At 42.9% G+C, this 13,872-nt stretch overlaps 1 protein-coding gene and 1 pseudogene across 1 annotated transcript in view; both read left to right on the top strand.

Moving 5' to 3' along the window:
- cpda (carboxypeptidase D, a) overlaps window positions 1-13,872 on the top strand; it is a 105,784-nt gene that overhangs the window by 15,287 nt on the left and 76,625 nt on the right. The gene's annotated exons all lie outside the window — the stretch shown is intronic.
- Window positions 8,741-8,840, top strand: LOC140387582 (U6 spliceosomal RNA; annotated as a pseudogene).

The following is a 13,872-nucleotide window of genomic DNA, read 5'->3' as shown; positions in this document are numbered from 1 at the left end:
AACATGTGAGTAAAAAAACAGGAGACATACTAACAGATAGTCAGTGCTTCTGTAGGTAAGTTAAAAGGAAGAAAGTAGTGGAATCAAATATTGGTCCTTTCTAGCAGAGATGGGAGAAATTCTAATAGTGAATAAGGAAATGGCAGAGATAAGGAACACTGCTTTGCATCTGTCTTGGTTGATAACAAAAAACCTTCCAAAAATAGTGGGGAGCCTAGGGCCTGGGGAAACAAAGAACTTCAATAACAATGTCCTGAACCTATGGCCTCCATCCTTGTGGTTTTAAAAGAGGTGACTACAGAAATAAAGGATGCATTGGTTTTGATCTTCCAGAATTCCCTAGATTAGAATGTGCCCCCCCCCCCAATGTATTGGAAGGTAGCAAATGTAAACCCATATACAAAAAAAGGAGAGAGAAAACTGAAGCATAGATCATTTCTTGCTTGAAAAAGAGGCATGCTGTCGAAGCCTTTCCTCTTGCACTCACCAGATACAGACAAAATGCCAAATTTCCAAGGGAGTAACAATTTATACTGCATGAGATTGCTTGACAAGTGGACTGATTAAGACGTTGCCATGGAGAATGCATGAGAGAACTATTGTTCCTTATTCTCGAAGGGCTGAATTGCTGACTCCTATTTTTTATGTTCTAATGGGTGCATTGCAATGAAGCGGAATACTTTGTCGTTCACTTATTTGTAATATTCAGGTCATGCAGTCTTAGAGTCCCATTTGTAATTGTTCATTACAAATATATTGGGCTACAATAACCTTTTGCCCGTGATTATTTTGTGCTCAAATATGCTCAATACCATTTCAAAATTGCAAATTAAAACTCTAGGACGTAAAGTTATGGTGGAACGTTTACAAAATCATATGTATCAAAATCTTTTTAAAATCCTTTCATATGGTATGGCTGTCACTGGTTAGACCAGCATTTATTGCCCTTCCCTAATTGTCCTGGCACAGGTGGTGGCAAGCCGCTTTTTGAACCTCTGCTTGCTAGCTTTGAACTCTCTGGATTATTATGTGCAGTGACTGCTCTAGGTTCAGTGTTTATTTTCTAAAGGACGGAAATATCAGATGTCCTTGCTGCTGGCATAGTTCCCTTTGTACATAAGTTGGCAGTCCTAATGGTGTATCCTTCCTTCCGTCTGAGTGGCAAGAAGTTGGTTTCTTCCCCTACGATTCTCCCATAAAGAAGTACCACTTTCACTGTCTAGGAATAAAGGCAGGATGAAGAAGAAGGCATTCTAAACTGAGTGAATCTGTTTGTCATTGAGTGATGGTCTGACAGAATTTTTTTAAGGGCAATTTAGCATGGCCAATCCACCTACCATCACATCTTTGGATTGGGGGGGTGAGACCACCGCAATCACGGGGAGAATGTGAAAACTCCACACGGACAGACCCGGATCCTCGGCGCAGTGAGGCAGCAGTCCTAACCCCTGTGTCACCATGCTGCTGACAGAAATCTTTAACACTCTTGGGAGTGAGACCCTGTGTTCTGGATCAAAAAATGATGCATGTTTTCGGGGGGGGAAAACAAATGAACTGGAATTTTAAAATTCTCGTCACTTGGTTTGAAATCCCTGCAGATCTACTCATTGTTTAAACTCCTCCAACCCCACAAGTTCCAAATCTCTGTGCTCCTCTGATTCTAGCCTCTTGTGCTATGCGATTTGATCCCTCCACCTTTGACTGCCATGCCTTCAGCTGCCTCGGCCCTAAACTTTGCCTTTCTAAACTAAAAATTTGGAATGCACACAAGGGTAGTCAAACCTAGAAGTAACAAAGGCATAGATTAGGGTTTCAGCATTGATGAGCTGAAGCATAGCAGGGTTTTTTGCACTGAAACTAATGGTGTAGCTTTTGGAAGTTCATGTAAGTTAGACTTCTAAAGCGCACCTTAACCAAAGCCACTAAAACCTATTTTTCTTATTCATTGGAGTTCAGAAGAATGAGGTGTGACCTTATTGAGACACATAGGATTCTCAGGGGGGCTTGACAGGGTAAATGTTGAGAGGATGCTTCCCATTGTGGGAGAGTCTAGGACCTGAGAACATAATAGAGTTAGGGGTTTCCCATTTAAAACCGAGATGAGGTGGAATTTGGATTGGATTTGTTTATTGTCACGTGTACCAAGGTACAATGAAAAGTGGTGTTCTGCGTGAAGCTCAGACAGATTATTCCGTACATGAAAAGAAAATACATAATATACATAGACGTCAAGCGTAGTACCAATTGGTAGAGAAGATGTCTGAAGAGATCAGATCAGTCCATAGGAGGGTTGTTTAGGAGTCTGGTAACAGAGGGGAAGAAGCTGTTTTTGAATTTGTTAGTGCGTATTCTCAGTCTTTTGTATCTCCTGCCCGATGGAAGATGGAGTAAGCTGGGTGGGAGGGGTCTTTTGATTAAGCTGCCTGCTTTCCCAAGGCAGCAGAAGGTGTAGACCCGAGTCAATGGATGGGAGGCAGTTTTGTGTGATGGAGTAGGCGGTGTTCACAACTCTGTAGTTTCTTACGGTCTTGGGTCAAGCAGTTGCCATGCCAGGCTGTGATGCAGCCAGATAGTATGATTTCTATGGTGCACCTGTGAAAGTTGGTAAGAGTCATTGTGGACATGCCGAATTTCCTTAGTTTCCTGAGGAAGTCTAGGCGCTGTTGTGCTTTCTTAGTCGTAGCGTTGATGTGGGTGGACCGGGACAGATTGGTGATGTTTACGCCTAGGAATCTGAAGCTGTCAACCATCTCCACCTCAGCCCTGTTGATACAGACAGGGGTGTGTACAGTACTTTGCTTCCTGAAGTCATTGGCCAGCTCTTTAGTTTTGCTGACATTGATGGAGAGATTGTTATCATTACACTTCTCCACTAGGTTCTCTATCTCCCTCCTGTATTCTCACTCATCGTTGTTTGAGATCCGACCCACTACGGTCATGTCATCAGCAAACTTGTAGATGGAGTTGGAACCACATTTTGCCATGTAGTATAGGGAGTATAGTAGGAGGCTAAGTATGCAAGCTTGCAGGGTCCTGGTATCGAGGACAATGAATCTGTGGCACTCTTTACCGCAGAGAGCTGTGGAGGCTGGGTCATTAAGTATGTCCAAGGCTGAGATAGACAAATATTTAATCAGTTGGGGAATCAAGAGTTATGGAGATAAGATGGGAAAGTGGAGTGGAGAACTGTATTAGATCAACCATGATCTCATTGAATGGCAGAGCAGACTCGATGGGCCAAATTATCTACTTTTGCTCCTACATCTTATGGTCTTATTGCTGGAATGCGAGTGCTACTGCTAAGTCCAGACTTTGCTGCCCATCTCCAAATTGCCCTAGAGAAGGTTTTATTCTTTCATGGGATGTGGGTGTCACTGTCTAGGCCAACATATATTTCCCTTAAGAAGGTGCGCTGTGCCACTTTCTTGAACCACTGCAGCCCATGTGGTGTAGGGACAGTATAATGCTGTGAGGGAGGGAATTCGGGATTTTGATTCAGCAGCTGTCAAAGAATAGCGATTATAGATTTGTGATGGTGTGTGACTTGGAGGGGAGTGTAGGTGGCAATGTACTTTTGCTCCTTTTTGCCATTTCCACCCTTGGGTGGTGTAAATTGTAGCCTTTTGTGAGATTATGCTGCACACAAATTGAGTTTCAAGTTTGCATGGTGATAACGGTACAAAAGTGGCCATGACGCATTTAGAGCGATCCCGAAGTTGAGAGTTCTTATTTTTAGGGTTATTGGTATGATTGTGCTGATGATATTTTGAATTGCATACACTTTTGGAATAATTTGATAGTTCCTAGATTATGATAAATCTTGCTTAGCTACAAGATTAGATTGTTGCTCTTTCTAAAGTGCTGGCATGGGATTGTTATGTTTGTGCACCTATTTTCATCTTGGGAGCTGTAAAAGGTTTGAATTCTAATCGCACGGTTAGATGTTTATAAAAATACAGATTGTATAGTTTTTTTATTGACCAGTGGTGCTAAAGCAGCACCTGCTTCAAATTGTTATCTGACTGTTAATTTGTAAACTCTTACGGTTGAACTTTGATAAGTTTTTAAATCTGTCAAATCCAAGTTGGGGCTCTTGCGGGATCGGAGCCAGGCGCAATGTGATGGCTGAATCTCGCCCATTGTCCTACCGACTTGGTTGGAGAGTCTTAAGGACAGATAACTTAAAATGGTTCCATTTGCATCCTTTTGTGACAAATCTTGAACATTGTCAATGTAGATCTAGAACATTGTCTCTGAGGTAATTCCAGAGAAATCTGAAGATGTGGTAGCAGTGATGATGATGAAAGTATGTGAAGTTCTGATGTGATACTGTGTGAATGTAATTTTTTCTTTGTCTCAGCTGACCACTGGCTATTTGTCCATTTTGAATTAGTTGTGAATGTAGCAAGTTATAAAGGGATCAAGAGAAGACAGGAGAATGGGGATGAGAAACGTATCAACCATGGTTGAATGGAGGAGCAGACTTGATGGGCCGAATGGCCTGCTCCGATGTCTTATGGTCTAAGACAAATAACTCTTGATGGAACCACAGCAGCATGGAGGCCACTCCCTCCATTATGCGCTCAGTGACATCCTTCTCTGCTGTAACCAGAAAATGCTTTGGGTGCGAGTGGTAATTAAATGTCAAAAATACTAATTTGCTTTACTAAGCCTCTTGCACTTCTGTTAACTGCCATGACTTTTCAAAGCATCCATTAGAAATGCACACTTAAGTACAAGTTTACAATGTCCTTTGAGGACAGTTTTGCAGTGGAGCTAAATTCCTGCAAGCTATCCCCCTTCGAAACTGAGAACAACTACCTATCCTTTTTGATTTTGTTTTTAAAAGATCCGCAACAAAACTCAATTTAGTTTCTTCAGAGTTCATAGATCATAGAATTTACAGTGCAGAAGGAGGCCATTCGGCCCATCGAGTCTGCACCGGCTCTCGGAAAGAGCACCCTACCTAAGCCCACACCCCCACCCAACACTAAGGGCAATTTTGGACACTAATGGCAATTTAGCATGGCCAATCCACCTAACCTGCACATCTTTGGACTGTGGGAGGAAACCGGAGCACCCGGAGGAAACCCACGCAGACACGGAGAGAACGTGCAGACTCCGCACAGACAGTGACCCAAGCCAGTTCTCTTGAGACTTGTAGGAAAAGATTTGCAGTTTTACTTTAGTTTGCTGCAGAATCGATTTCTGGCAAACATGAAAAGCCTCTTTAACTACACACTATTGCTAAACTAGTCACAGGCGTTGATGCCGGAAATCTTTTTAATTTATTGAAGGATCAAATCCCTTGCTCGGTGTGGCCTTCCTCTGCAAGGTCTGCACTCTGAATCAGCCATAAGGAGAGGTGGATTCTACATGTCACAACATATCCAAAGTCAGCTCAGACTTGCATTGTGCTGATTTCCACTTAATTTGGTTTTTTTCCCTCCATGACTCAAGTAGTTGTGAAAATGGATGTGATTTGATCTGTATTTAAAGCTGAAGTTCTGCACAAACGGCTGCTTTTGCATTATCAGCAGTAAATGTATGGTTCTGACTGCGGTGTGATAATTTGGTATATGCGTTTTATTAATTGAAAATCCAAATTGAATTTTCATTGGTGTAGAGCTACTAAAATACTGGTAGGTAGGAGGTAATACCACTACACATGATTGATTGAGTTGGGCTTGCAGAACTCCATTAACCACTGTCGAGGCTATTGCTTGGCTCCATGGCTATAATAAATAAATACTTGATTTTTGCAGTTAAGAGTATTTGAAATTTATTGAATGGGGCATGTTGTATTTTGGTGTTGTGGTTACTTACATGGAATGGAACCACAGTTTCTCTACACTGCAGATTCAGGTAGCTGGTATATTCTGCTAAGTTTACACATTTCCAAAAACAAATGATGTTTTGAGTATCAATTGTTAAGTTAGCATGGGGGAAAACTGAACTGTGAAATGAACCTTTTACATGAAGCACAGTTGGGTCATTTTAATTTGATGTTTTTAAACCTGATCTGAACCCAGTGCTGACATGCGGAGAAAACTTGCTGGGCTCTGGGGGGGAAAGGGCAGGGAGAGTGGATCTACCTGAATTGCCTTTGCGAAGAGCTGGCACTGGCACAATAGGTTGAATGGTCTGCTGTGCTGTATCTGTTCAATGATTCCATAATAAGATCAGTTGTTACTTGTGTATTTGAGTTATAGCTGCCTTTTGATGATACTACTTTGGAGGGAATGGTTGGCATTGGATCGAGGCAGCATGCTTATCAGCTGGGAGGCAGGGCTGATGGAGCAGTTATTACTCAGCAGCACGTGGTAAGGTTAATTGTAGGAGGTTGTGTTGAATGGCACACAGCTTTATTGTTACATGTCATTTGCTCTCCTAGCAGCTGAAGTTAATCGTGTAAATTGCTATTGAATGTAAATTAAGATGGCTACTGTTAGTACTGTGTTCACACAAAATTAGGTGTTTACGTCATTGCTTACTCACCAAAAGTAATTTGAAAGCGTGTTTACTCATGGGGTGTAAAACTTTGGAATACATTTTAGACAGGTGAGCAGCTGAATGTTCCAGAGAGACACTCTATTTTCAAACTGTGCAAATACTTTGATGTTACAAAATATTTTAATCATAACACACAGGTAATTGTGGGTAAAATGAGGATTGCTTTTCGCAGCAATGCCCTGTCTTTTTTTTCTTGCACCCCTGCAGTTTGACTATCATTTTGGGACCAGGATCACACCATAATGTGTTTTTTGGAAGAGGATATGAAAGACTGTATCCATTGATCTGACCCATGGCACAAGTCACTGCTTTTTGGAATAAGAGTGAGGAGGCCAGATTGAGAAGAATGATGAAATTTTGTAGTGGCAGAACATTCCAGAGATAGGCACGGTATTGCAGGAATTGAAAACAAACATAAGAATTTTGATATATATTTTTTGGCAGTGGGATGAGACCAGGACCCAATATAGGTCAGCAAAGGTGTGAGATGAGTGGAACTTGGATAAGATATAGGCAGAAAGTTTGAGAATTTAGTTGAGGTGAAGTTCACAGAAGGTGGAGGACAGGAAGGCTGCCGGATGAGTATTACTATAATCAAGTGTTTTAACTCTGTTCCCAGATAAATGAGATATTATTGAGGCAAATGCACTACTGAAAATGGGGAACGTTTCACTAGATTGCACAGAGTTGTACAATCTGTCCAAGTTTGATCAGTGAAGAGACAGCTGATTTACATTTTCAGATACCGCAGTCTTGTTCTAATTACAAAAACAAATTAGTAAGCTTTTTTTCCCCTCTAGTATTGATGTCCAGTGGGGTAAATCGCACTTTGATTTCATCATTGCATGTTTAAATCGCATTTTCATCAGTCGCATCTCGGCAAAATGTGATGAGCTTGTGCTTATGATTGTGGTGCCGCACCTAATCGTTAAAGGCCTGTCTAGAGGAAATGCAGAAAGCAGTTGACCTCATAATATCAACAGAATTTACAACCAGTCAAGGGCAGGCATAATTGTTGTTTGTGTCACTGTTTAATGGTGGAGAATAAAACATTTTCAGATCTGATTCCTATCCTGACAGACTTTACTCATGGCCTTAAGAGAAACATTCCAGTGGAAGCTAGATGCTTCTGTATCCCTTCTGATGGAGTGCGTGGGTGAGAGAGACCAGATGAAAAACCAAATGCAGAATTTCTTGGCCAGCTATTAACTGATCGTGATATATTGACTGTACAATGAGCCTGGCAACAGATCATCCACCCAAACCTTGTTGCAAAATTGTGTAAAACATGAGACACCCGAGAAGGAGGAACACCAAATCACAAATGGATAGAAGAAAAATATTTATTAGTAGATTTTTTTTATAGGTCACATTTACTTCCCACTGACCACTATATAATACATTTGGGAACAGTTGACTAAATGTGCAGTGACAAGAAAATTGCTATATATAAAACTTCCTTTATGCTTTGTAGATAACATAGTTAGGATTTGGATGACTATAATTCTCAGAGTTATATGGAGCAGCACTTTGTGTCTTCATTTACAACACTATATGAATTTTGTTTGTTACTTCTGTGTGCAATACAAAACTTTCGTATTGTGTGGATAAATAATCTTGTATCACAACCGATTGGAAACAAATTGATTGAAAATAGTTTGCCGCCTTCGTAACGAACTATTCATTTTAAATGTTGTGGGCTTGGACATTTTCCATTTGGTTTATATGTAACTTATTCATACTTTAAAGTAACCTTGGCTGATCATGAAGGCAGACGTGACAGGTGCTTTGTGCTCAACAAGATCCCACAAGCAGCAAATAACCAGTTCTATTTTCTGGTGATGTGGTTTTATGTAAATATTGGCACCTCTAGACACTGGAAGACCTATGTGATCTTTGAATTGTGCTGTGGGTTTATTTAACTGAAGCTTTGCATGTCAATTCAACGTTACACCTGGAAGATGACGTCTCCAATATTGTACAGTAGTGCACTGCAGCAGCAACCTGGATTATGTACGCAAAATTTACTTCTGAGGCCTTTGTGCCAACAATTGGTTAAATATTTCAGCATATTTCCAAATCTTGGATTTCAAAAATGAAAACAGAATCAACAAACTCTACAAAACATAGAAATGAGGGGAGGTAGCAAATGTGTTGTATTTGGACTTCCAGAAGGAGTTCAACAAGGCACCTCACAAAAGGTTAAGTCATAACAAAACATATGTCCTTGCTTGGGCAGCACATTTACCAAATTGGAACGGCAGAAAAGATTAGCATGGTCCCAATGCAAGGATGATTTGCAAATTTGTGATGTGAGCGGTTTAGTTTCCCTGGACCCAAAGGGTCTATCTTACTAGCCTATCTGCCTAAGCCCCTGAAGTTGGGAAGTTTGTTTTTCTGTTAAGACTGAATAGCTCTCATAATTGGGAGGTTACTTTTCTGTGCCTTAAACAGTCAAACGTTCTGATGGGCAATATTCTGGGACATTTGGGAAAACTCCACTCATCCTTGCCCTAGTCAAGTTCATCCTGTGTAACACCTTAAATTGATTTAGGCTCAACCGAGAGCATGGAACTTACCCTGTGAAGGGCCTTACTCGAACCTCACTGGTAAGAATAGGCCCCAATTCACTTTCCCATTTCGCCCCCTCACCGCTTAGCGGAGTGAAATCTGACGAAAGAACGTGGCCTTATAGGTTCAAAATAGGCCCTCGCCAGGGATAGAATCCTCTTCATCAAGGAGGATGGTGGTGCCAAAGGAAAGGAAGGAAAAACCTTGCGCAAGAGGTTATGAACATGAAAATACCGAAAAAGGGAGCCTTTTATCAGCTAACTCCCTAAAACTGACAAACCTCCCGTCCACACACAGGCCCCCAAAATGCTCCAGACTCTTCACTTCCCAAGATTTAAATGTTGAGTCCCAACCAGAAGGTAGAAAAAGGTGAATGTTGCAAATAGGGGTTAGCAAAGACTGGGACAGGAGCTTAAAATGCTGTCTAAACTGTTAGAAATGATACCATCATTGGGTTTGAGGAAAATCAAGTAATAATAATCACTTATTGTCACAAGTAGGCTTCAATGAAGTTACTGTGAAAAGCCTCTAGTCGCCACATTCCGGTGCCTGTTCGGGGAGGCCGGTACAGGAATTGAACCCACGCTGCTGGCATTGTTCAGCATTACAAGCCAGCTAGTGGGAGAAAGCGGCAATGGTGCAGTAAATTAAGGCAGGAAGACTCTGAAGTAGTGCAGGAGTGAGCCTCAATTTGTCCCCAAATAGAATTGGGGTCACTGATCTGCAACAAAAATTTTTGAATGTATGACCCAGAAATAAGACAATAATTTGGGGAGGGCCAAGCCCTCGCCGACTGTACCTTTGGAGCAGAATGCTATGGATTCTCAGATTCTTATCCGCCCAAATAAAAGAAGATATCAATATGTTTACCTTTATTTTTTAAAAAAGGGGAAGACATTGAAAGAAAAATAAAAAAACCTCAGTAACACATCCATTTTAATAGTTTGAATCCTACTCACCAAAGATTGAGGAAGGTTGTTCCATTTCTGCAAATCCGTTTTAACACTATTAACCAGGCTTGTTAATTCAATTTATGAAGTGAGGCCCAGGTGTGGGCCACACAGACCCCCGGATAGCGAAAGCTTGTATTGGAAAGGCAAAAAGGCAGATCATTAATTGGGCTTGCCTCCCAGGGGGTTTAACCGGGAAACATTCAATGTCTGAATTCAATTTATACCCAGAGAAGGAGCCAAAGGTGTCAAACAACTTCATTGCCATCGGTGGAGCGGGCTGGAGTCTGTAATATAAAGAAGTAGGCCATCCACATCTCGGCTAATACCCCTCCGTTGACTAGACTTGAAAGCTATAGAGAGTGGCTCTATTGCCAGAGTGAACATGCCAGGCTGTATCAGCCCAATACATTTTAAAATCTTGTCAGGGTGTAATGGGTAGTCCAACTCGCTGCTCTTATCCATCTCGACCGCTGGAATGGAAACTGTACAGAATGTCGGAAGTGACTGATTTATCTGCAGGGAGGTCCGATCTATAAAGATTGCAGTCGGTATAAGGATTTCAAAGCCGCATTGACCCGGGAGGGGCAGAAATTAAGTTACCACCTGAGTTGAGTATTATCTGAGTGATCTCACGGGAAGCTGCTTGACCTTTGAGTTGGTGAGCCAGAAAGATTGGCCTTCTCCCTGTACTCCTAAAAAGTGCCCCTGGTGCACTGTAACTGACGTAACGCCCTGCTCGTAGGACAGTAGCTCGAACTGGGTCTGTAATGTTTTCACTCTTGCCAATAGTTCCGGAGTAGGATCCAGCGAATACTGGTGATCCACCTCTAGAATGGAATCCACCAGCCACCGCTACTCCAACGTCATTGTCTTCAACATGTGAACTTATGCTCTGTAAGAGCTCCTCTGTTACCAGACTCCTAAACAACCCTCTTATGGACTGATCTGATTAATGCTACGCTCCTATATGCTTCACCTGATGCCAGTGTCTATGTATTTACATTGTGTAGCTTGTGTTGCCCGATTATGTACTTTCTTTTTATTTTATTTTCATGTACTAAATGATCTGTTTGAGCTGCTTGCAGAAAAATACTTTTCACTGTACCTCGGTACATGTGACAATAAACAAATCCATCCAATCCCCTCCCCGGGACTGCCTTAAGAGCTTCCCACAGCATGGAAGGTGAGACTGAATCGGACCTGTTAGATTTTATATTGTCATCTATGGAGATGGGCATACGCTCACAAAATTTCTTATCAGATAACAATGTAGTATTTGATTTCCAGGGTGGACCAGACTCTAGCAACAAATCAATAAAGTGTGGGGCATGGTCGGAAATAACATTGCTGAGTACTCAGCAGCCACCACCGAAGGGAGGAGAACCCTAACCAAAGCAAAAATATTGATACGGGAATATGCACAGTGAACAGGTGGACAAAATGTCTCTATTGTTCAGGCGCAAAAAGTGCCCCATCTAAGTCATAAAAAAAGACGAAGCCCTGGCCATCCCAGATGGAACAAGTAATTTAGGTTTAGAACAATCCAATCTAGGGTGTAAAACACAGTTCAGATCCCCACCTAAAAGAAAATGAAAAGCCTGCCCAACCCACCCTTGCACAGCCTGGTCTGATCCCTGACATGCAAGTGGGTCTTCTGCAAGAAAACAACATCGCCACTTGAGATGGACCTTTTTACTGAACCATTCAAACCTCCATGACCAAACGGATTGGAGGTCTCCCACCACCCTTAATCCGGAGTCAGCCATTCCCACCAAGAGAGATCAACCAAGAGATACTGGAAACATAAAGCAAAAACGTCCATCCAAGATCCCACCAAGTCAGAAGACTGGACAAAGGAAAAGCAACAGACACCGTCAGCAGATTATCTCTCTCTTTCCCCCCCCCCCCCCCCCCCCTCCAAAAAACAGCATCACCACTGAATGTAACCACACCCAAAATCAAATAATAGCAAGGTAAACAAAGACTTATCCTTGGGCGGCACTGTACCACAGTGGTTAGCACTGTTGCTTCACAGTGCCAGTGTCCCAGGTTCGATTCTCAGCTTGGGTCACTGTCTGTGCGGAGTCTACACCTTTTCCCCGTGTCTGTGTGGGTTTCCTCCGGGTGCTCTGGTTTCCTCCCACAGTCCAAAGATGTGCTTGTTAGGTGAATTGGACATTCTGAATTCGCCCTCTGTGTACCTGAACAGGTACCGGAGTGTGGCGACTAGGGACTTTTCACAGTAACTTCATTGCAGTGTTACTGTAAGCCTACTTGTGACAATAAAAGATTATTAATTAAACTAAAACTTACATTTAACAAAACTGAACAAAACAAAAACTCTAAGCTCATTTAAAAAATTTAAAAATGCTATAATGAGCTGCTAAACCACTCCCGTTGACTAACTCGCTAGTTCGGGAAATTCCCAACTGAATAAAAATACCAAAACCCCATTAAATTGCACGCTCCACTAGCGAGTAAATGTCATGCCGAACAACAACATTGAAAAAGAAAGGAAGCCATACGGTAATGTAAAGAAGAAAACCCCATGTAGCAGGTAATCGCAAATCTTTTTATTTGAAAACTATTTTATTAAGGCATTTATATTATAATTTTAACAAGATAACAAAATAAATAACCACGCACCCAACCAACAAGACCCAGTCAAAATGGCTTACATAAATGACTCCCCAATCCCAATTCCCCACTAACCTTCCCCCATCTTGTCCAACTCCCCATGCCTCCCCCCAAACCCCCCGCCCTCTGACTGACAGCTTCATTTTTGCAAAATAAGTTGATAATTAGCCGCCACCTCCGGGCAAACCCTAGGAGAAAACCAGCCATGTCACTGACCCACACCCCCGACTTCAGGGGTTCTCAAGTCCCTCCATGTCAGTAAAATCCGTCTCCAGGCTACCAGGGAGGCAAAGGCCCAAGACATCGGTGCCTCTCGCCCTCTGCACTCCCAGGTCTTCTGAAATCAACAAATCAATACCTCTGGACTCGGACCACCCTTCCCCTCAGTACTTCCGACATGATGTCAGCAAACCCCTGCCAAAATCCCCGAAGCTTAAACATGCCCAAAACATATGGACATGACTCGCAGGCGGCCCACCACCCACACCTAACCTCCACCCCTTCAAAGAACCTGCTCTTACAGTCATATGCGCCCTGTGAACCACCTTGAAACGTATCAGGCTAAGCCTGGCACACGATGAGGATGCATTGACTTGCCTCAGGGCATTCTCCCACAACCCCACCTCTAATTCCCTGCACAACACTTCCGCTTTACCTCCCGTATCGGGGCTCCCTCACAGTCCATCAGCTCCTTATAAATTTCCGATACCGTTCCCTCCCTCGCTCCCTTTCGACACTACCTTATCCTGCAGCCCCTCTGGTGATAGGCATGGGAAAGTCAGTACCTGAGTCTGCACAAAGTCCCTCACCTGCAGGAGCGGAACCCATTCCCACCAGACAGCTCAGACTCCTCCTCCAACTCTGCCAGGCACGGAAAGCCGCCGTCGATAAAGAAATCCCCAAACTGTTTGATCCCTGCCTGCTGGGATCCCCCCCCTTCCAACTCCCCCGGAACAACCGGTGATTGTCACATGTTGGTGCCCATGTTGACGCCCCCTCAAGTCCCAAGTGCTGTCGCCACTGTCCCCACAGCCTCGGGGCTGCCACTACTACCGGGCTTGTGGAGTACCTGGCCGGCGAGAACGGCAGAGATGTCGTTAACAGTACTGCTAAACTCGTGTCCCTAATGAGGCTGCCTCCCGCTCCCACACCGACCCCTCCGCCACCACTCATTTCCTGACCATCGCTATGTTTGTCG

Source organism: Scyliorhinus torazame, chromosome 12 (genome assembly GCF_047496885.1).
Source record: "Scyliorhinus torazame isolate Kashiwa2021f chromosome 12, sScyTor2.1, whole genome shotgun sequence".
In the NCBI taxonomy this organism is placed as follows: domain Eukaryota; kingdom Metazoa; phylum Chordata; class Chondrichthyes; order Carcharhiniformes; family Scyliorhinidae; genus Scyliorhinus; species Scyliorhinus torazame.
Note: the sequence above shows the minus strand (reverse complement) of the source record. Positions and strands in the feature narration are given on the sequence as shown.